We start from the raw sequence: 25260 nt of genomic DNA on the forward strand, positions 1-25260 counted from the left end.
AGGATTGATGTGTGAACAGATTGCCATACAAGTGTCTAATTTGACCCGACGACATAATAATGGGCATCACTTTACCCCGTCTGGGCTGCTGGAGGCGGGTAACAAAGCGTCCAGTTGGCCTCTGTCCCTTTTCCAGCGGTGCTCCTCATTAAAGCAGCACAAGTCCTGAATGATAGCAGACATTAACAGCAGAGGATCACCACATCAGGCAATATCATTGTCCCGTTTGATTAGTCGCCACTGCTGTTACCTCCGCAAAGTGAATTAGTTCATCGGGGAGAAGATATGTCAGTGGGTAATATAAAACGGAAATTAAAAATGGCTGAGCACTATCTGGCATCAACTCTCTGCTTTTGGCTGTCGCAGTGTTTGGAAGAGTCGAGGTTTTTGCAGCACTGATGGACATAAAGATATAAATTTAATTTAATAATAAAAAAATATTGTTATAATTGTATTATTTATTAATCCAACATAGGCTCATTGTGAAAACGTGGCCCTATATACATTTCTGCAGAGCACAAATTATGTAGCCAGAAGTATGTATGGCTGCATTTCATCTTCAAAGCGAACGCTACAGGGTGATATGACGCCATTCCTTTTGGTGCTGTGATGAGGTGACTTGTCCCTGGCTGACAAACAGTGCTCTACATTCAAACATAATTCACTTAAAGGGCCATGAAACCCCCTCGTTTCAGCAGGGTGTTTTCACACCTCTACTTTGGAAAAAGTCAGAAAAGTGGGCGTGTCCAGCTCTGTTTAGGGGGAGTGTCGGAGGAACTAAAGTGGGACGGTGTGGGAGTGTCTATTTGGGCACGCTGAGTTTCAGAGTCAAAACACACACACACAGGGGAGAAAATGACTGTGTTTACATGGACATCTGTAGTCGAATTATTTGCCAAATTATTAAATGGTGGACTTTAACTGCAGTTTGGCTCTTTCATTCAGGGAACTCATTCATGTCCCTCGCAACAAACGAGATATTTGATTCGAGGAACTGCTCTAAGCGTCTATTTTTCATGTAATGTTTGATACCGCACGGCGAATGAGAGAAAAAAAAACCTCAGCATTTCCCAGAAACTTAGATGCACACGGCAGGTAGTGTCAGAAAGCCGCGTGTGTTATTCCGGTCACAAAATGCGGTGAAAATCCTACACGACGGTAATAGTTTGGTTGTGGTGCTAACATGTTTACAGTCAGTACAATAGTTTGTTCGATACGAACAAACTGAATAAACAAAGAGCACTGGTCGCTCACTTACCAAATCTGTAGAGACAGGACAATCACCAGCAACTAGAGCCGCGTCTTTATTAAGAGGAGACTACAAGCGAATCCCGGATCTCAGCGTTTGCAGATGAGAACAGCTCTCAGGTAAACAATGTTCCTCCTTAGACACGCAAGTTATTGTTGTCGAGCGTCGCGTACACTGTTAATCCACACGTGACTCCAGCTGAGCTCTCACAGAGAGAAAATGAAAACAAAACTTAACGGCAGCAAACTATAAAAGCAACACTTCACGCTTGTTTTGCCAACACAATGTGGTTTCTCTGTCGTCTAAACACTATGACAGTAATGAATATTAATGAAGTTGCAAAATAGTGCGCGCTGATTGGTTTGATTCAAGCCTTACTCATGCATTAATGCAACACACTGAAAGACGTAATAAGACACACTCTGGCACAGACGCCCAGTCTGCATGCTGGAATACACGCTATTATGTCATGACCGTGACGCAGCTTCAAAAATTTGTTTCAAACCGGAAGTACGAATTTGCTTGAAATAACGCAAAAACAACCAATTTACACTTTTTAGTGAAATATAGGTGTCCTAATAGTGTTTTTAGCAGTTTGGGACACATATACGACTGTCAACAGCTCAAAAAATGTGTTTTGGTGTTTCGTGACCCTTTAACAAAATTATCCATAAAAGCCTGAGGCGATTCGGGTGCACATGTCCACCATCAGGACATTGGTTGTCACACACACAAACGCATCCACAAAAGCATTTCGCCATCTTCATCCATAACGCACGCTAAACCATCCATAACGTAGGCAAACGTTGTTTGGCTTCCGTGTTTCTGCTCGTCCAGGACAACAAAAACTTGTGCTGCTTTTTCAAACCACTTACTTAAAATGAGTTGAAACAACACCGTTCTTAAGTATTTGGGGGGGACAACTTGTTTTATGTTTAATCCACTTCAATTTAAGTTAACTTAATCGATTTGTGTTGGGACAACAAGAAAAAATTGTGTGGAACCCAACATTTTTTACAGTGTATTGAGTTTCAGGACAAAATGCATGCCAGACGTTCAACCCATGACCATTGTAAAGGCAGAGAAATAAAGTCTGCGCTGCAAAAGTTCTGGAGTCTTTATAGGCCATCATATTTAATTAAACCTAATAGGCCTCAGATGTACGAAGTAAATAAATGTTTCATTCAGAAATCAAATTAAAAGAACCTGCAGCCTGAACTGGCCATTTAGAGTGACGGGCTTTAAACTGATTGCTGGTAAATGTTTAATTTTGTTCTTTATTAAAGTCTTATGAGGCTTGATGGTTATGAATATTGAGGCCTGGTTTTCAGATAAAGTTATTAAAAGTAAAAGTGTCTTTCATGGGAGTGCAGTAATTCAGGTTGTAAGTTATTATTATTTTGTTGTTGACTGCACGATAGGAAATGGGAACTACAGTATGTGAGCTATTACAAATATAAAAATACAGCGAAACAGAACAGTCTGTCACATTAATCAAAAGAAGATGAAAATTAAGGGGGAAACAGTAACAAAAGGTAATTATTAAAGCAAAACCAATCCATCAACACAGGCTCGTGGATTCGTACCCCTGTCTCCATTTCGAAATATGCACCTGGAGGTACGACTTGGTCCATTTAGTCTTTAAATTAAACAATATGGGGTGAAAATATGTACCCAGAGGTACGTCTGGCTCCATTTTGTCGGTTAGCTGAATGATACGGGGCAGAAATATCTACCCGGTGGTACATATCTGGCTCCATTTTTTCTGTAAATTGAACAATACTGGGTGGAAATATGCACTTGGAGGTACGTCTGGCTCCATTTTGTTTGAAAATTTAACAGTACGGGGCGGAAATATGTACCAGGAGTTGCGTCTGGCTCAATTTCGTCTGTAAATTGATCAATACGGGGGGTGGTATATGTATCTGGAGATACGTCTGGCACCATTTTGTCTGTAAATTAATGATACAGGGTGGAAATATGTACCTAGAGGTACACCTGGCTCCATTTCGTTTGTGAATTGAATGTTACGGGGCAGAAATATGTACCCAGAGGTAAGTCTGGCTCTATTTTGTCTGTTAATTGAACAATACAGGGTGGAAATATGTACCTGGAAGTACGGTCTACCTCTATATTTTTTCTGTAAATTGAACAATACAGGGTGGAAATATGTACCCAGAGGTACGCCTTACTCCATTTCGTTTGTGAATTGAATGTTACGGGGCAGAAATATGTACCCAGAGGTAAGTCTGACTACATTTTGTCAGTTAATTGAGCAATATGGGGTGGAGATATGTACCCGATGGTACGTCTGGCTCCATTTCGTCTGTAAATTGAACAGTGCAGGGCAGAAATATGTACCTGGAGATCCGTCTGGCACCATTTTGTCTGTAAATTAATGATACAGGGTGGAAATATGTACCTAGAGGTACGCCTGGTTCCATTTCGTTTGTAAATGGAATGTAACGGGGCAGAAATATGTACCCATAGGTAAGTCTGGCTCCATTTTGTCTGTTAATTGAACAATACGATGCAGAAATATGTACCTGGAAGTACGGTATACCTACATTTCTTCTGTAAATTGAACAATACAAGGTGTAAATATGTATCCAGAGATACGTCTGACAACTTTGTCTGTAAATTAAGGATACTAGGTGGAAATATGTACCTGGAGGAACGCCTGGCTTTATTTTGTTTGTGAATTGAACAATATGGGGCAGAAATATTTACCTGGAGGTACATCTGGCTTTATTTTGTCTGTAAATTGAACAATATGGGGCAGAAATATTTACCTGTAGGTACGTCTGGCTCCATTTCATCTGTAAAATAAACAAAACAGTTTTTGAAATACTCAGACCAGCCCGTCTGTCACGAACAACCATGCCACATTCAAAGTCACCTAAATCCCCTTTCTTCCACCTTCAGATGCTCAGTTTGAACTGCAGCAGATCGTCTTGACCATGTCTACATGCATCGAGTTGCTGCCATGTGATTGGCTGATTAGAAAGTTGCGTAAACCAGCAGTTGGATAGATGTACCTAATAAAAAGGCCAATGAGTGTACATTAACTAGTGAAAATTTATTGTAAGGGGTTCCCAAAATTACAACAGCATTTATTACAGTTTACATAAAATAACTGTAGTGTTTTCAGCACAATACACTTTACAACAGAATAGTTCAAAACATCAGCATACATATGTAACTCCACCGGTCCTAAACCGCCGAACTCGCTCCGAGCTGGGTTCGAACTGGCGACCTTCCGCATGGGAGTCAGTTGCTCTAACAAGAAGGCTAAAGACCATGGCCTCTAGCATCTGTCGCTAGAGCACCTTTAGAGGTCAGAGGAGTGAGGTTTACCTGCACAGCAAACACTGGCTGGCATCTGTTACACTCACCCCCCTAAACTTCACTCCCATCCGGGTCACGGCACCAATGTAACCCCACCAGTCCTATACCGCCCAACCCGCTCCGAGCTGGGATCGAACCAGGGACTTTCCGCATGGGAATCAGTTGCTCTACCAAAGAGGCTAAAGACCATGGCCTCTAGCAACGGTCGCTAGAGCACCTTTAGAGGTCAGAGGAGCGAGGTTTACCTGCACAGCACACACTGGCTGGCCTCTGTTACACATATTTTTTCAAATCGGTGTGATTCTCTAAAGGAGCACTCAAGTCCGTTTGCTTCTTTAATTTAATAAAATAAGATGAAAAATTGAGCTGGATTGCAAAATAAAAAACAAAAAACACAAGCAAACAATCCGAGACATCAGAAGAGCTTGTTCTGCTCTTAATGACATTAGCGACATGACGAGCTCAATAACAACAAACAGTCAGACCGAATAAAACTCAATAATGCGTCTGACAGCGATCAGAAAGCACCTGAAATAATTGTTTTTCCAGTTCATTATGACGGCGGTAATCTCTCAGGAGAGAGCCAGAAGCTTCTCGCGGACTCTGGTTTAATTTCTGCACAATTCAATATTAACTGTTTAATTAACACATCTGAAGAGCCGTTATTGAATTGGAAATGAAGACGTAACCCGGTCGGGGCGTGCGCAGATGAATGCAGACTGGGCGTAAATGAAGTAAATGAAGAAATAGGGAAGATGCAGCTGTTGTCCTGGAGGACGCTTTCTCTAGAGACACTTTTGAGGAGCAGATGAGCAGAAAAGCACAGCGTATAGACGATTCTGAGTCTGTGTGTGTTCAGACAACTGCCCTAGTTCTACCCAACGCAGACTGGAGAAAGAGCTGAGATTGTGACTTTTTTAATTTTATTTCCACACGCAAACACAGCAGACTGTCGTGTTCAGCCAGGCTGTGGTTTATTCAGAGGTGGAGGATGATGAAATTAGAATGTCATGCATTATAGGCCATTGCTGTTTAAAGTTATCTCATTTTGATTACTTGCTGGAATAATTGAAATAGTTTGGTTAAATGAAAGAGTTTTCTATATTTTGTGATTAATGCTTTTTTACCTGTTTATGCTTCTGAATTGCTTTATAACAGGGGTGTCCAAACTTTTTTGGCCGAGGGCCAGATGCAAAAAACAAAAAAAAATGTTGTCCCGGGCCAAATTTTACATACATCACGTAGACACGCATATATATATATATATATATATATATATATATATATATATATATATATACACACACACACACACACACACACACATATATATATATATATATATATATATATATATATATATATATATATATATATATATATATATATATATATATATATATATGGCTGAATGGATAGATTGATTGATGTGTGTGTGTATATTATTATGGAATTATTTTATTTCGGTCGTCCAACTGTGTTTCTAGAAAGACTTAATTTTTAAAAAATCTTGAATCTTCTCTGGGCAAATTACAGTTGCAACACTCATCATTTATAAATTCTCCTTCAGTGAAGGGTTTCCTGTGCTGTGCGATTAGCTGAGCGACCTCATAACTAGCCACACTGCAAAAAATGCTTTTCTTACTTAGATTTAGTCTTGTTTTGAGTCCAAATATCTGAAAAATTTTCTAATCAAGAAAAGTTTTCTAGACAAGCAAAACATATTGTCTTGTTTTGAGAAATAAAATGCTAATATTAAGTGAGTTTTTCCTTAAAACAAGCAAATGAAGGGGTAGGCAAAATAATCTTATGTCAAAGGAAAAACAAGATTATTTTTCTTAACCCATTGGCAAATTATTTTGCTTGTTTTAAAGAAAAACTCACTTAACATTGGCATATTATTTATTAATAATTGGCAAATTAGAAAATTCTCCTTTATTTAGGATTTTTTAGATACTTGGACTTGAAACAAGACAAAATATCTAAATAAAAAAAGCTTTTTTTGCAGTGCAGTGTAGAATTTTCTTGCACTTTAATAGCACAAAAAAACTGCTGTTGTTGAGCTGAAGGTGCAGCTGCTAATTGTTTTACATTTTGATCTCGTCCTGCACCAGTGTAAGAGCTGAAGGCCTGATGCTTTGTTTCATATTGTCTTTTAATATTATATTCCTTCATTACTGCAACTGATTTCTGGCAAATTAAACAGACACATTTCCCGCTGACCTCTGTGAAGAAATATTCTTTGCCCCAACGTGACTGAAACTTCTTGCACTGACTGTTGATTTTCCTTTTTCTTGGTGCGCCATGTCTCGCGGCTCTCGCCAAAATGTGATTATCAATTATGTTTCCTTCAGTTTGGTCGGTAAGTTTTACTTCATAACAAGAAGTGCTGCCTAATTGAAGGCATGTAATAGCGACACCCGGTGGTTATTTATAGAATTACGTTCATTTTTGTGTAGCGGGCGAGATTCTATTAATATTTATAAAAAGCATCGCGGGCCGCCACAAACCTGATTGCGGGCCGCAGATGGCCCGCGGGCCGTAGTTTGGAAACCCCTGCTTTATAGGACCTTGATCTTTCTTCCAACAAACTTTTCTTTAAGTTCGAAAGAAGTGACTTTTATTAACATTTTTATTAGTTTAAAGTGGAAAATTGTCTGGGTTGGTGTTGTATATTACAGTACAGAAACCTTGTGATAAACTGCCAGTACATTTTCTCTCATTTTACAGACTTAAACGGGAACAGTGAAGCATTTACCGCATTGTAATGTTGCCATTCCTTTTCACATCACTTAATAGGCGTTCAGGAACTGAAGACAACAAGTGATGAGGTGTTTCAGTTGTAGTTTTTGTCCAATTCTTCAGGCAAACAAGTCTTAAGGTGGGCAACAGTACGGGTCTTCGGTAACAGTACGCAGTCTTTTTTGCTGCATTTTGCACTTTAATATGCGCCACACATTCTCTATTGGAGACAGGTCGGGACTGCAGACAGGTCAGTCAAGTACCTGTATCCTCTTCCTCCGCAGCCAGGACTTTGTAATGTGTGCAGAATGTGGCTTTGCATTGGCTTGTTGAAATATGCATTGGTTTCCCAGGAAAAGAAGGCAGCATTAATGGTGCCATCACAGAAGTGCAAGTTACCTTTGCCAGGAGAACTTGATCATGACAGACCCTGGATTTTGGTCTTGTTGCCAGTAACTGTCTGGATAATCCTTTTAGCCTTTGGTCGGGAGCACACGGCGTCCATTTCTTCCAAAAAAGTACCCGAAATACTCATTCATCTGACCACCGTACACGTTTCCACTGTGCGATAGTCTATTCCAGATGCCTCCGAGCCTAGAGAAGTGAACATCGCTTATGGACACTGTTAACATAGGGCCTCTTTTTAGCACAATGCAGTTTTTACTGGCATTTGTGGATGTAACTACATATTGTGGTTCTTAAAGGTTTGCCAAAATATTCCTGGGCCCATGTAGTGATATTGTTTATAGATAAATGATGATTCTTGATGAAATGTCGCCTGAGGGATTAGAGATGAGAAATTAAACAATACAGGGATAAATATGTATCTGGAGGTACGTCTGGCTCCATTTCGTCTGTAAATTGAACAATATGAGGCGGAAATATGTACCCAGAGGTACATCTGGTTCCATTTCGTTTGTAAATTGTATAATACGGGGTAGTAAATGTACCCAAAGACACATCTGGTCTGGAGCACATGACGTCCATTTTTCCCAAAAAGTTCCTGAAAGTACTGATTCATCTGACCACAGTACACGTTTCAACTCTGTGATGGTCCATTCCAGATGCCTTCAAGCCTAGAGAAGTGAACATCACTTCTGGACACTGTTAACATAGGGCTTCCTTATGGCACAGTACAGTTTTCACTGGCATTTTTGGATGTAACTACGTATTGTGGTTCCTAGCAAAGGTTTGGCAAAGGATTCCTGGGTCCATGTAGTGATATCGCTGAGAGATTAGCAATCGGAAATTTAATAATCCGGGGTGGAAATATCTACCCGGAGGTACATCTGGCTCCATTTTGTCTGTAAATTGAACAATACTAGTGGTAATATGTACCTGAAGTAATGTCTGGCTCAATTTTTTCTGTAAATTAAACAATAAATGTACTCAGATAAATGTGGAAAAATGTACTCAGCGGTACATCTGTCTCCATTTAGTCTGTAAATTGACAAATACGAGGTGGAAACATGTACCCGGAGGTACATCTGGCTCCATTTCATCTGTGAATTGAACAATGCGGGGCAGAAATATGTACCCAGAGGTACATCTGGTTCTATTTCGTTTGTAAATTGAACAATACTGGGTGGAAATATGTACCTGAAGATGTTTTTGGTCCGGAGCACACAGCATTAATTTCTCCCCAAAAAGTACCTGAAGTACTGATTCATCTGACCACAGTACACGTTTCCAATTTGTGATTTTCCATTCTAGATGCTTCATAGCCTACAGAAGTAAACAGTGCTTCTGGACACTGTTAACATAGGGCTTTCTTATGGCACAGTATAGTTTTTACTGCCATTACTGGATGTAATTACGTATTGTGGTTTTTGACAAAGGTTTACCAAAGTATTCCTGAGTGTTTGTGGTGATATCGCTTACAGATGAATGACGATTCTTGATTCATGATTGTTTAGCTTAGGCTTGCGGCCTTGTCCTATATGCGGCCTTGTTTTTTTCTCTCATTCGCCGTGCGGTATCAAACATTGCATGAAAAATAGATGCTTAGAGCAGTTCCTCGAATCAAATATCTCGTTTGTCGCGAGGGGCATGAATGAATTCCCTGAATGAAAGAGCCAAACTGCAGTTAAAGTCCACCATTTAATAATTTGGCAAATAATTCGACTACAGATGTCCATGTAGGTTAAACACCATCACTTTCTACTGTGTGTGTGAATTTTGGCTCTGAAACTCAGCGCGCCCAAAAAGACACTCCCACACCCTCCCACTTTTCTTCCTCCGACACTCCCCCCTAAACAGAGCTGGACACGCCCACTTTTCTGACTTTTTCCAAAGTAGAGGTGTGAAAACACCCTGCTGAAACGAGGGGGTTTCATGGCCCTTTAAAGGTGAAATATCCAAATGTCTTCTCATATTTCTTTGAGGAATATTGTTTTTAAACTTTTCAATCATTTTCTCATGTATTTGTTGGCAAACAAGCGATTCTCAGCCCATCTTTGCTCCTAAAGGACTAGACTTTTCTTGGACTTCTTTTTATGACCAAATCATAATTATAATCACCTGTTGACATCACCTGTTTCAAACCACATCATTATTTAACTAATTTACCCGATTACTAGCCCTAAACTGCTCCTGTGTCAAATGTTCCTGGAATGTGTTGCAGGTCTGAATGACAGGAAAGGAAGTTGACCAGACAAAACACAAAATATTTTGTGTTTATATTGTCTGCAATGAAATACAAGTCAAAGTAAATTTGGAACTCGCTACTTTCTTTTTCTGATTTTGGGTTGTACAATAAATGTCACTTATATAATTAAACCATATTAAGGTAATATCTTTCTACAGTAGAAAACAGATAATGCTTGTAAAGTTTTCCCCGACACTATTACACAAGTTCTGCCATATACTGTTTGTGTTTTGCTCTTACTTGCTTCACTCTTCTGTCCAGCTCATCTCTGGGCGTCCCAGTGGAGATGGTGGAGCTGTTTCTCCAGTGCCTGCAGGTCTGTTTTGGGTCATTATGCTCCTGTCGGACGAGCCCCAGCCCGCTCAGCCGTGTACCAGAGGGGATTGCATGGTCCGCTTTGGTGGTGTTTGGGTTCAGGGTTTCTCTCACTCATTCTCCTCAGACCATCAGGCTTCCTCCTCCACGTCTGACAGCCTCTCCTCCGACTTTTCACCTCTTTCACCAAACCAAAACCTTGCAAGACAAACCCAGAATTTCACCATTTCATGCAAGACTTCTCCTTGCAAAGTATATTTATACAGTTTAATAGAAAATATCTGTAATCATTGAACGTTTTGTTATAAGATTTTTATTTTAAATTTGGAAAATGGTTAATTCAGAGAAACAGAGTTTTCAAGTAAACTTTATTTTACATTGCAAAAAATACATACTTCATTCTTAAATATCTACAAATTCTTAACCAGTTAAACTCTGCTGTTATTTTGGGATTTCTGCCTGGATTTTGCCTACCAAAATTTAAAAGATTTTAGACATCTTGTACAATTTTAATGCTTCCAAACAGTTTCCTACAATTATAAAGCACACGTTTTGAGGTAGGGTTGGGTATCGTTTGGGGTTATTTCAATACTGATGCTAAATTGTTACTTTTAAAACAGTACCGGTGCCAAAACGGTGCCTGAACGGATACTTTTTAGCCACAAAACTATTTGACAAAAAAAAAAAAAAAACAACACATTGTGTTCTTTTGATCGACCCTATTTTGTGCTAGTTCATTATGAGGCGATATACCTTCTATGTGAGATTTGATTGGACAGGAATCACAGGACTGATTTTTCTAATTACCATAGACAAGAAAAACTAAAGTAGTGACTGCAGGTTGAAAAAAAGTAGTGAAGTAAAAGTACAGATACTGCACTAAAAATGTACTCAAAGGGGAGTAAAAGTGCACTACTAAACTACAATTCCTGAGAAAAACTACTCAATTACAGTAATGTGAGTATTTGTAATTAGTAACTTTACACCACTGCAAACTACAAAAGTGAAAAAAGTTTTAAGTGTATAGTTAACAATAATAACCCTGATCATGTGGAAACAGAGTATCATCAAGAAACACCAAAACACATTTTTTGAGCTGTTGACAGTCGTATATGTGTCCCACACTGCTAAAAACACTATTAGGACACCTATATTTCACTAAAAAGTGTAAATTGGTTGTTTTTGCATTATTTCAAGAAAATTCGTACTTCCGGTTTGAAAAGAATTTTTGAAGCTGCGTCACGGTCATGACATAATAGCGTGTATTCCAGCGTGCAGACTGGACGTCTGTGCCAGAGTGTGTCTTATTACGTCTTTCAGTGTGTTGCATTAATGCATGAGTAAGGCTTGAATCAAACCAATCAGCGCGCTCTATTGTGCAACTTCATTAATATTCATTACTGTCACAGTGTTTACACGACAGAGAAACCACGTTGTGTTGGCAAAACAAGCGTGAAGTGTTGCTTTTATAGTTTGCTGCAGTTAAGTTTTGTTTTCATTTTCTCTCTGTGAGAGCGCAGCTGGAGTCACGTGTGGATTAACAGTGTACGCGACGCTCGACAACAATAACTTACATGTCTAAGGAGGATTATTGTTTACCTGAGAGCTGTTCTCATCTGCAAACGCTGAGATCCTGATTCGCTTGTAGTATTCTCTTCATAAAGGCGCGGCTCTAGTTGCTGGTGATTGTCCTGTCTCTACAGATTTGGTAAGTGAGCGACCAGCGCTCTTTGTTTATTCAGTTTGTTCGTATTGAATTAAGCTAACTATTGCGCCGAGAGTAAACATGTTAATACCACAACCAAACTTTAATCTCGTGTAGGATTTTCACCGCATTTTGTGACCGGAACAAACACACGCGGCTTTCTGACACTACCTGCCGTGTGCATCTAAGTTTTCGGGAAATGCTGAGGTTTTTTTTCTCTCATTCACCTTGCGGTATACAAACATTTCGTGAAAAATACACGCTTAGAGCAGTTCCTCAAATCAAATATCTCGTTTGTTGCGAGGGGCATGAATGAATTCCCTGAATGAAAGAGCCAAACTGCAGTTGAAGTCCACCATTTAGTAATTTGGCAAATAATTTCGACTACAGTTGTCCATGTAAACACAGTCACTTTCTCCTGTGTGTTTGTGTGTGTATTTTGACTCTGAAACTCGCACATGCCCAAATAGACACTCCCACACCATCCCACTTTAGTTCCTCCGACACTCCCCCCTAAACAGAGCTGGACACGCCCACTTTTCTGACTTTTTCCAAAGTAGAGGTGTGAAAACACCCTGCTGAAACGAGGGGGTTTCATGGCCCTTTAAAGGCTCTTTTGTACTAGAAAGTATCTGAAGTAAGTATTTACTCGCCTAAGTAGTGTTCCACAAAAACTCCATACACGGCACGCTCACATCATAACATGAGGGAACTGGAGCAGAAGGCCATCTAATTGCACTTGATTGTGCGTGATCTGTCTGAACGAAGACAGCATAATTACATCTTCAGGTCCTTCAGACAGATGGTCCTGCGCTTCCACAAAAGAAACTGCGCACCGTCTAACCTCATTCGGCAGACGCTCAGAAACACGCCACGGTGATCTTAGTGCTTCTTTCATTCCTTTAAGAAAATCTGCTCTTCTTTATCTTCTCCCGCTTTCCAACTATGGAGAACAATGTCACCTTTCTTGTCTTGCAGGATTTGCGTCAGTCTCACCTCTGCGGCCTCGACCCATCATGCATGTCTGATATTAGAACACTTCCGCTTTAATTATCTCCTCCAGATTCTCCATCCTTCATTATATCGCCAACGCTTTATATCCAGTGCCCTTGACCTGTGGCAGGCTTTCCGTCCGCATTTCTAGGTTAGGGAGAAACTAACTTTAATAGGCGATTTCAACAAGTAGAACATGTTCCTGGATCAGCATTACAACCGACCAATTAGGTGTGTAATTTTGAAATAGGTTCTGTTGTTGCGAACATAGTTCAGCGATTTGTTGATTTTCAAATATGCACATACTCATATATGTTCACCGGCCACTTTATTAGGTACACCTGTCCAACTGTTAATGCAAATTTCTAATCGGCCAATCACATGGCAGCAACTCAGTGCATTTAGGCATGTAGACATGGTCAAGATGATCTGCTGCAGTTCAAACTGAGCATCAGAATAAGGAAGGAAGGAGATTTAAGTGACTTTGAGCGCGGCATGGTTGTTGGTGTCAAACGGGCTGGTCTGAGTATTTCAGAAACTGCTGATCTACTGGGATTTTCACACACAACCATTTCTAGGGTTTACAGAGAAGGGTTTGTAAAAGGGAAAATATCCAGTGAGCGGCAGTTCTGTGTGTGCAAATGCCTTGCTGATGGCAGAGGTCAGTGGAGAGCAGGCCCGGATTAAGAACTCAGGGGCGCCTGGGCACATTGTTTTGTAACCCCCCTAACTGGCCGCACCCCTATAGTTGAATTTAAAAAATAAGAATAATATAATAATTTTTAAATAAATAAATCTACAATTTGTATATAGTACATATGTATTTATAGTCTACAAGGATTTAACTTATTTTTCAAAGCATTGAATAAAAATACTAATAAAACTATATATATATATATATATATATATATATATATATATATATATCTTTTTTTTTTTTTTTTATTTAATGGTTTTTTAATGTATTGCTTTAACAAACTTATAAAGCATATTATTGTCATGGCATATAACGCACAATGCTTCTCCAATCCAGTTCTATGAATCTGAGTCTTTCATAATACAAACACTGATTTACTGTCTCTCTCCTCCTCTCCCTGTATTTTCTCTACTCTTCTCGTGATGAAGACTTGATTATAAACCTAAAAGTATCCGAAATCACAGACACTATACCTCTTCTCTCCTGTCTCTCTCCTCTTCTGGGCCTTTCTCTCTCTCTCCCTCTCTCTCCTTTTTTGTCTGTCTCTCACACGATGAATCCAGTCCGCGCTGCGCTGCCGTTAGCCTCCTCCGCCTGGTTAATGCTATCTCATCATTTAAAGTTACCATAACGTCTTCTTCTGTACCCTCATTCTCCTGATCAAGGGTCTGTTTAAAGATGGTGTGTATGGAAAATGCCTCAATAAAGATGCCTCCTCTTTCTGTCGCGTTTGCTAAATCCACTTGTCCACTCATTTTTGATCTATGACAGATATAACGTTACACTAAAGTCCGCTCAGTTTAGTGCGGGTTATTACAAAACTGACGTTTCCGCACTTGACCAATTACAGTATTCTGTTTAGTTAACGAAAAAAAGGCAGTTTAAATATAATAATAATATTAATATGTGATCGCAATTGTTTTGCTCAGAGGAAATACAGTTATCTGAGCAATATAGTTTTTGCAGAGAGGGCACCTATAAGGCTAAACATTATTAAATACCCACGAGACACTTGTGACTTTATATCACATTTGCATTATTATTAAAAAATGCTTCCTTCCTGTTAAAAATACATTTATTTCCAATCTGATATGTAATGGTGAGAAAAAAAAGTAGCACGAGTTCAGCTGATGGTGGATTCGAACCGAGTTTATAATTAATCGCGTCAAAAGATGAATCTGTGCGCCTTACAAGGTGCGCCACTGCGGCTGTGCTGTTCAATAGCTCTTTACTCATGTTGTCTCTATCAATCAGGCATCGGTGTGCGTAAACCCTGAATAGCTTATTCCAACTACATGCGCTATTTGCAATTAGCCAAAAAAGACACTCCGAAATTGTCTTTTTTTCTCCCCCCTCGCAGGGGCCCCTAGTGCGCACGGGCCCCTGGGCCTGTGCCCATAAGGCCCATTGGTTAATCCGGCCCTGGTGGAGAGTGGCGGGATTGATTGGAGCTGATAGAAAGGCAGCAGTAACTCAAATAACCACTTGTTACAACTGAGGTGTGCAGAAGAGCATCTCTGAACACACAACATGTCCAACCCTGAGGCGGATGGGATACAGCAGCAGAAGACAACATCGGGTGCCACTCCTGTCAGCTAAGAACAGGAAACTAAGGCTACAATTGGCACAGGCTCACCAAAATTGGACAACAGAAGATTTGAGAAACGTTGCCTGGTCTGATACGTCTGGATTTCTGTTGCGACATTCGGATGATAATGTCAGAATTTGGCACCAAAAACATGAAAGCATGGATCCATCCTGCCTTGTATCAATGGTTCAGGCTGGTGGTGGTGGTGTAAAGGTGTAGGGATATTTTCTTGGTACACTTTGGGCTCATTACTACCAATTAAGGATCATGTCAGCAGCCTACCTGAGTATTGTTGCTGACCATGTCCATCCCTTTATGACCACAGTGTACTCATCTTCTAATGGCTAACCCAGCAGGATAACGTGCCATGTCATAAAGGGTGAATCATCTCAGACTGGTTTCTTGAACATGACAATGAGTTCACTGTACTCAAATGGCCTCCACAGTCACCAGATCTCAATCCAAAAGAGTACTTTTAGGATGTGGTAGAACGGGAGATTTGCATTATGGATGTAAAGTCAACAAATCTGCAGCAACTGTGCGATGCTATCATGTCAAAATGGAGCAAAATCTCTGAGGAATATTTTCAGTACCTTGTTGAATCTCTCCCACGTAGGATAAAGACAGGATAAGGGTAAAAGTGGGTCCAACCTTGTACTAGTAAGGTGTACCTAATAAAGTGGCCGGTGAGCTTATTATGCCAAACTAAATTTTATTTTGAAAAAAACTTAAAATTGTCTTGCTCAATTACATTCTATATAATTTGATTATTATTTGTTTTATTACACAATATTACTAACAATTTTACCTTCAATTACTTGCAATATTAATAATATCGGTGGAAATTTAAACCACACAGAACTGAACTAAACTGAAATTCAACTCTGAAGTCTGGACTTTAATTGAACTATGTTAAGCTGCTTTGACACAATCTACATAGTAAAAAGTGCCATATAAATAAACATGAATTGAATTGAAAATTGAAGATTGCGCAGTGGCTTGCATACCATATATTTATTCACCTACATCTCCCTATGATTTTAGGGATACACTGGTTAGAGATCAGGGGAGGGCTTGTAAAACCCAAAACTTTCTGGAATTAATGAAAATAAATGAGTTCAATGTAACGGCGCTATAATGTTTTATAGTCCAAATAAACCCTTTCAAATGCCAGCCAGTGGTTATTTCGACCATGCTTTTGTACTTTGTGAATCGTCTGAATGCTTGCTTGGTCTTAAAATGAGATTTATATAGCACTGAGAGGCTCGACAAGGCACAACAAATAATATCAGCAACTACAACTTTATTTGTTCCCCCAGATAAATATCAGAAACGGCAGCACGATGGCTCAGTGGTTAGCACTATCGCCTCACAGCAAGAAGGCTGCTGGTTTGAGTCCCGACTGGGTCAGTTGGGATTTCTGTGTGGAGTTTGCATGTTCTCCCTGTGTTGGAGTAAGTTTCCTCCGGGAGCTTCGGTTTCCCCCACAGTCCAAACACATGCGCTATAGGTGAATTGAATAAGCTAAATTAGCCATGGTGTATGTGTGTGATTGAAAGTGTATGGGTGTTTCTCAGTGCTAGGTTGCAGATGGAAGGGCATCCACCAGGCCCGGATTGGGTAATCGGGAGGAACGGGAGAATTCCCGGTGGGAATCTCAGCAGTCACACTTTTTTCTTCTATTTATTTATTTGACTTTACTCTTTTTATTCACTATTTTGCCGCAGCGCCACTCTTTTTATTTATTTTCTTGCAGCCCCATGGGAAAAATGCAGCCTGCAGGTTAACTAACATTAATGATGATGATGTAATGTAACTATCGACCCCAAACAGTGGCACCTTAGTGGATATAAGAATTCGAATAACATGAATAATACACCTGCTCAATGAAAATCAAATGATTCACTTCATTAAAAAATCTGACATAACTTGATCAGAAATCTAAAAATGGGAGAAAAAGATTGAGCCATCAAAAGAAAGTAGTGCTGTGTCTTAAGGGTCGCAAGTCATTAGTTATTTTTTACTCCCATTCTAATAGTTAATCAACCGGATGAAAAGTGGTGATAAAATTGACCAAAAGTGTTTGTAGAACTCGGCAGGGAAACCATCGGGTCCTGGTGATTTATTATTAGGCATGAGTTTAAGTGCAGTAGAATTTTCTTGTTGTGATAAAGGGGATTCAAGAGAATTTATTTGCTGTTCATTTAGTTGAGGTAAGTTGATATTTCTAAGAAATGAGTGAATGTCATCCTGGGATGGGTTTTTTTCAGGGGAATATAAATTACTGTAAAATTTTTGAAAGATCTGATTTATTTCTTCTGGTGAGTTGGTGGGTTTCCCTGCTGAGTCCTTAATGACTGATATTGTTGTTTTTTCTTTATTGTGTTTAATTTGATTAGCCAGATATTTACCAGATTTGTTACTATGATGGAAGTGTTCTTGTCGTAATCTGTGAATAAGGAATTGAGTGTGTGCATTAATTAATTTATTTAATTGTGATTTATATTTTCTTAGCAAATCTTGTGTTTCTTCTGTTGGATTATTTATGTTAATGTCTTCTAGATCTTTAATTTTCTGTTCCAGTTCAGCTTGATGTTCTTTCTCTTTCTTTTTTTTGTAAACAGAGTATGAGTATGAGTCATTTATCTCTAGAAAGCATCTCTAGAAAGCATGCCCACTCTCTTTTAAAATAACTGTTGAAATCCTGGTCTTGAAGAAGAGAGGTGTTGAATCGCCATCTAGAAATGGGTTTATGTCTGGTGTAGGGATGTAACGGTATTGTAAATATTAATATTAATTAATATTAATTTTTTTCGATATTAACGAAGTCGCATGACTCGGTAAAACTATAGGTCTTCTGAGAAAATTTGCTCAGGCGAATGAAGCGAACGGGAGGTAGCGAAAACTACAATTCCCATCAGCCCATGCTTGACCATCATCCCTTGCGGTCTGTTGTCGCTACAGATCCAGTAATGCGGAAATGGATTGTGCTGCTAGAAGCGGGGATCAAAAAGAGCTGGAAAACTCTAAAGCGGGTGTACTGAATAGCGGTGTTGTCGCGCGAGTTCTTATCAGCTGTGTTGTCGCGCGCATACTGAATAGCGGTGTTGTCGTGCGAGTTCTTATCAGCTGTGTTGTCGCGCGAGTTCTTATCAGCTGTGTTGTCGCGTGCGTACTGAATAGCGGTGTTGTCGTGCGAGTTCTTATCAGCTGTGTTGTCGCGCGAGTTCTTATCAGCTGTGTTGTCGCGTGCGTACTGAATAGCGGTGTTGTCGCGTGAGTTCTTATCAGCTGTGTTGTCGTGCGAGTTCTTATCAGCTGTGTTGTCGCGTGAGTTCTTATCAGCTGTGTTGTCGTGCGAGTTCTTATCAGCTGTGTTGTCGTGCGAGTTCTTATCAGCTGTGTTGTCGCGTGAGTTCTTATCAGCTGTGTTGTCGCGTGAGTTCTTATCAGCTGTGTTGTCGCGCGAGTTCTTATCAGCTGTGTTGTCGCGCGCGCGTACTGAATAGCGGTGTTGTCAGCACACTGTTCAGATTGATGCAGACACGAGACCTCTATCTTACTCATGGTTTGTCCTCTCAAGTGGGGGAAAGACAATGCACAACGTTACCCACTGCTGTCAACCTGGGCCAAGTCATATCTCTCTTGTCCCAGAAACCTCAGTCCCAAATGAGAGGGTTTTTTTCTGTTGCAGGGGACATTGTAAATACCCAGAGATACCAGCTTTTACCAGATTATATTTATATGATAATTTTCCTTTAAACCCATCTCTATCTAAGTGAGTGACTGATTAAATGTTGAATGTGAGGAGTTTTCAACAATACTAAATTGAAACTTTATTTTTTTACATGGTTTAATATTTTTTTGTTATTAAAATTGAAGTTCCTGTTTCAAAGCTTACAGATAGATGGCTAATTTGTATGTCATTGACACTTTTGGCACTTTTTTGGAGTATTTTCATAAGTTTTATTTTTTCCTGTAAATGATTCAATAAATACCGTACCGTGACATTCATACCGAGGTATTACCGTACTGTGAAATTCTGATACCGTTACATCCCTAGTCTGGTGGTTATATTCAGTTTTAATGTTACAGGAGCGTGATCACTAATGATTATTGGGTGGATCTTTGATTCAGAAATATTGGATAAAATAGAATTACTGGTGAGAAAATAGTCAATGCGGGAGTACGAATGATGAACAGGTGAATAAAATGAGAATGCTTTAATGTCCGGATGCTGGAGGCACCAACTATCGCCAAGACCCATTCTCATATTTACTCCCATTCTAATAGTGCTATTGTGGTCCAGTGGTATGGACGTAGACTTTCAATACAGCGGTAAAGTATTTTTTTTTTTTTTCATTTTTATTGTTAAGGCATATAATACTGTTAGGGCTGTTAAACATTTGGATTTCTAAAGCAGCTGTTTTCTTGAAAAAGACGTGATAGTGTTCAACTGAATTGGAATCAGTCGTGAACTGAGGTGGGCCGGTCTGGCTTGAAACTCCAGGGCTGAAAATGAGTCCCACTCCGGCCCTGGCATCCACTGCGCAAACAGATTCTGGAATAGTTGGCGGTTTATTCCGCTGTGGGGTTCCCTGATAAATTAGGAACTAAACTGGAAAACAAATGAATGAATGAAAGTTTGAACGGTTACCATCCCAGTGCCAGCTTGTTGTACCATTTTTTTCCTCACAACAACTGCTTGACTGCAACTGAGCTACTTCATCTTCAACTTTTTCACCAAACTCTCAGGCAAACGCAAGTATTTTTCAGATGGCAGCCAGTGTTTTTGTCAGTCCTGAACATGTGTGAGGTCTTAAATTGTGATTTATATTGCTGCGAGAGATCCAACAAGGTACAACAAATAATATCAGCAAGATACAACTTTATTGCAGCTCACCGACGCTTTATTGAGTTTTGGAACCGCGCGGCCTCTTGTGTATAAGCGACCGCCAGTGTTGGGCATGTTTACAACTTTTATTTCAGGGACAGAAGAAAGAAAGGCGAAGAAGATAGATGCCGTAAATAAATAAACAAATACATAATGCATAAGAAATTGTCACCCACAGCCCCGGGACAAAAGTGGGAGGATTTGGCTGAAAATTGGAGTGTCAGGCGAAGCCACTCTGCTGGAATGACACGCCCCGCAGCAACTGTCCCACAATGCAACCTGCTCTGCTTTTACCTATTCATCAGAGCAGTCAGGCTACTCGCTATGCAAATCGAATGCTAAAACATCCAGTCAGTCTTCCTGCAACTTTTTTTTTTTTTTGTGCACTCGCACCGCCTCGACCTTCGAGGCTCTTTTTGAATTCCAAATGACGGCGACGTATTCCCTCGCGCTTAATGGTGGCATTCATTTCCGGAGTCTGATGAATCAGCGGAGATGCTTTGTTTAAGTTTGCCGCATTAATAATAATAAGGTTGTGCTAAACTTCTCATTTAGAAACGCCTCTGTCCTACTTTGCCCTTAATCTTGTCCTCTGGAATATAGCGATCCCAGGGCTCCTGCCAGTGTTTACTTCAGCGAATCCGGGGTTTTGAAAAGAGCGAGACTGGAGTATGCATTAATGTGAAGGCTTCAAACACTTGGCAGAAATCTGAATCATTTTGATATCGCCCTGGGAGAAAATTTGATGCTGTCACACCAGTCCAATTTAAGCGGGGGATTTGCAGCATGAAATGCCTTCTATTGCGCAGAGATTGCTACTTGACGGAGAGAGCCATTCCTGTTGCCATTTACGCAGGCAGTCCTTTTAAGGATGAGTTGATTTATTTATTTTTTTGCTGATGCTGAGTGTGGGGTGAACGTTAGCTAATGTCCGCGCAGATTTCCTTCATACTGGGAGTTTTTCCATTGTTGTTTTTCTGTAGCGAGTGGAAAATGAGTTACGAGAGGTCATTGTACGGGGAGATGCATTATTTATGCTGTAGGTTAAACCACTGCGCTGTTGGCCGCGAGGACAGATATTTTTGTTTGTTGTTTGTGTGAAGCACTTTTTATGGGATCCCTGAAGGCTGTACAGGCCTGCGAAGCTGATGTGATTTGATGGGTGCTTCTGTTTGTGATTGAGCAGTTAATTAGACATATAGAGATGCTGTATTGAGCTTTGTGTTATTTTACATTTTTGGATTAATCCAATCAAAATTATTCGCCCTCCTTTGAATTTCGCTTCTTTTCAAATATTTCCCAAATTATATTTAACAGAGCAAGGGATTTTTCACTTTCACGATCTAACACTTTCAGAAATAAAAGGTATACGCCAAGCTGTCCCTGGGGTGGTACCTATTTAAAAAAGGTTGAAATTTGTACCTAAAAAGGCCCATATTAATACCTCGAAGGTGCATATTTGTACCTAAAAAGTACAAAAGTGTTGCTCTTAACATTTGTAGGTACTAGAGATGCAACAATACAGTTAGCCCATGGTTCAATACATACCTCGTTTTTTTAACACGGTATTTGGTTTGGTTCTTATGGCTTGACGTGTGTTTTTTTTTTATTCTATAGGCAATAGGAACAGCATGGGCGTGGTAGTGGGGGGAAAAGTGGACCTGACTTCCCAGGGCCCCGTCTAGGGAGAGGGCCCTTTGAAATCCCACCAATTTTTTATTATTATTAATTTTTTTGTAGCCTACTTCGAATTAGTTGGCCCCTCCAATTGATGTCAATGTCATTATTTATTTCAAAATATATTGAACCCCCCCCCCCCCCCCCCCCCCCCCCCGAAATGGTTTAGTAAAAGGTGAACTGAGTTTGCTTGTTATGAAACTACATCTAATTAAAGTTAACATAGTCAACTCCAGACAGCTGCTGCTAATGAAGGGCTCGAAATTGCGACCATTTTGGTGGCATATAATGCTGACTTGTGTACAGTCATTACTAGGGAAACCGTAATATTTCAGCGCTCCTAAAGTGCCCCCTTGTGACAGAGAAAAATAAATTTTTTCAGCTGTTTATGGTCAAATTATTGCAATTATCGATCCATGTGTAAATGTGAAAGAAGTTAATGTGTCTTTTTAAAAATCTAAACAATTAAGTAATACTAATATAAGAAATTATATACTTGATTTTTCCCTTTTAATGGTATAAAGGTTGAAATGCCATTGTATTAGATATTTTGTGTCTGTATACGTCTGCAAGATGTCTGTTAAAGATCTCTTGATCTGGAAAGCACCTGCTGTATACAAACGTCTGGCAGACGTCTGTATGATGTCAGTTTTACACACATTCTGAATCGCAAAGATCTTAAAGATGTCTAATTGAAGTCTATTTCACATCTGATAGGAAACGTCTTGTAGATGTCTTGCAGATGTGAATGCAGACGTCAAAAGAGGAACAGTAAGAGGTTAAGGAGAAAAAAATAAAATAAAAACGATCTATTGCAATACTCATTTTGTTTTACTTAAGTCAAGAAAAGTACAGTAGTTCCTAGTATATTGTATTAAAAAAATTAACACTGAAATCTCACAGCTGCTGGTAGCCCATGTACAAACTGGGGAACATACTATCCTACACTTTGAAAATAAACATACATGTGAAGATAGTAAAGATAAATTGGCCATTTCGAATAAACATATTTATACTTAAGTAAACATAAATAAACCATCTTAATTATCTCGGTGCTGAAATAATGTGAGACCGAATTCCAGGGCTATTCAATTGGCGACCCATGAGCCAAACCCGGCCCCCGAGGCATTTTGTTCTGGCCCTCCAAATAGTGTGACCAAGATGTGAAAATGAGTGCACTTCAGTAGCACAGTCTCATTTAGTTATGTTGCCAGTTAATTTGAAACCCACCACAGGGTGTCCGGTCAGAGACGTAGAAGATGGTTTGGGTTATGGGAGTAACCCGTTTATTGTCACCACAACTCAGTATGCAAAGGTTATTGATTAAGTGTGTATGTGTTATCTTTCTATAAAACAGAAATAAAAAAGAAAAGTAAATATACATATAAACAGATAAATAGATTTAAGAAACAGATGGCTGGGGCATAAACAAATGAATATATACATAAGGCATAGATATATATAGATACACTAGATACACTAGATATCGCATAGGGACCCTGAGCATGCGTCAATAGCGCCGCCACATTGGTACAGTGCTCCCAGGACAAATGTCATTCAACCGCACTAGTCAAGACAGTGTTATTACGAGAAGATGCGGGACTTTAGCGCTGTTTACGGGTGTAGTAACGAGCAAACAAAGAAAACAAATCACAAAGGCAGAACATTTCATGAGTAATATTACGTTTTTTTCTGTTTTTGTATGTTCTGAACTTTTGTGCTAATCAGGTAACGTTATTGATGATAACAGTCAAAAGCATTCACCATACGGCAAAGCAGCTCTAACACTCGGCTTATGCTAGTTTTGTTGAATAAAATCAGCAAACAATGCAGAAGAAATATGACAACGAGATGCTGCGCTGCCAGAAACTTGTATTATTGTCGGCAAACGTTAGTGAAAGAGTCGTTCGGGGGATTTATTCACAAACGAATCGCTCCCTCCGTCAGTATGAGAAGTGAAAGCAGGAGAGGAGCTGTGTTTCAGGACATGATTAGATCAAATTTAACAGGGAGGGTGGATAGTACATTTCTGTACACACAAACACAAGCTTTTTGTCAGGAATGCCAGTGCGGTCACTGATCCATCAATTTAGAAAAGTGATGTAAAATTATAATTTTCGTAATTAGAAAAAAAAAAACATACTAACATCCAGGAAAACTCCCGATCATAGATATATGTGTATATGTGTATATCTCTGGCTTTGGATGGCCACAGTCCTCCACTGTACCTTGGTCCCGCATTCATTTCAAAGGAGCGCTACCCTGTAGCAAGATGGCGACGCTATTGGCGCATTCCGTCCAATAGACAACAATAGGCCAGGCGACATCTAATGTATATATCTATGTACATAAGGCAGCTGTACAGAACACATAGTGCTCACTGGGATATGCCTGGGCATGTCCAGCATGCATGAATATTATTGACTATTCCAACTAGGTTAATTATAACTGCCCAAATACTTTTAAACAACCACTTCTAAATGCAAATACAAGTAAATACACATTAGTAACATTAAGACAGAAAACTTTTAAGTAAGCAGAAATATTTATATTCTAACGTCGAGCAAACAGCTGACCGCAAAGTGAAAGCCGAAGAAAACCGCTAAATGAACAGCACTCACAATAATATCACAAAAGTCAGAAAACACACGTACTTTCATATACGCACACGACTTATAACATAAACAGGAGTTTATCATATGCAACGGCACAGAAAGCTTTGTTTGCGATCAGTTAAGCTCACTTACACATCCGCCGAGCGCAGTGGGCGGGTTGTTTTGCTACACGTAGCTCGGCGAAGCTGATAGGCTGCCTGCATGTCTCTCAGCGAATGTTGATTGGCCGCTTGCCTTTCACTCAGTCTCGGTAAAAGGGCGAGAGAATTGCGATCAGCAGTCAACACATTCAAGATTATAATGGCCTTTTTAACACAAGACATCGAAAAACGGCTGCTATAGCTATGAAGTGTTGTGCGTCTGTTCAATTCAGTATAAGCTGCAGAGGCTGCGCAGAGCATGAGTCACCATAAGCGAGTGGCGGAACAGCTGAAAACATTTGGATATGTTTTGTAGAAAATGTCTTTTGTACAATGCACTTTAATCATTAATAGGCATGCAACGATTAGCTGATTTCACCATTAACTGCGCTTTAATCTGTCATAGTTAATGAATCGTAGTGGCTTCTCTAAGCCGCATTTCTGTTGCACGGAAAAGTTATGACAAGTTGCCAACTGTGCACTAGTTCCAAGTATGTACACCGAGATTAACTATTGTAGGGGCCATTCTCATATCACGTCTTTTCCGCTTGCAAGTTTGTTATTCCTAATGTAAGAATGACAATATGCGCGCACAAGCGGAGCAATGCACTTGCCTCTTTCAGGGTGCACGCAGTAGAAAACATCTCACG

The 25260-nt window shown here is 39.8% G+C and overlaps 1 long non-coding RNA gene across 2 annotated transcripts in view; it reads right to left on the bottom strand.

Moving 5' to 3' along the window:
- The window catches only part of LOC141375574 (uncharacterized), a 121045-nt gene that overhangs the window by 3766 nt on the left and 92019 nt on the right, over nt 1–25260 (bottom strand). The window contains exons 5-7 of one of the 2 annotated variants that reach the window (XR_012384067.1): nt 10227–10499; nt 4042–4068; nt 76–165 (exon numbers count right to left, since the gene is read on the bottom strand). This is a non-coding gene — a long non-coding RNA (uncharacterized lncRNA). The remainder of the gene's footprint in view (nt 1–75; nt 166–4041; nt 4069–10226; nt 10500–25260) is intronic. The other variant, XR_012384068.1, reaches the window with a different exon arrangement.

The sequence above is a fragment of the Danio rerio genome, chromosome 8 (genome assembly GCF_049306965.1).
Source record: "Danio rerio strain Tuebingen ecotype United States chromosome 8, GRCz12tu, whole genome shotgun sequence".
Classification (NCBI taxonomy): Eukaryota; Metazoa; Chordata; class Actinopteri; order Cypriniformes; family Danionidae; genus Danio; species Danio rerio.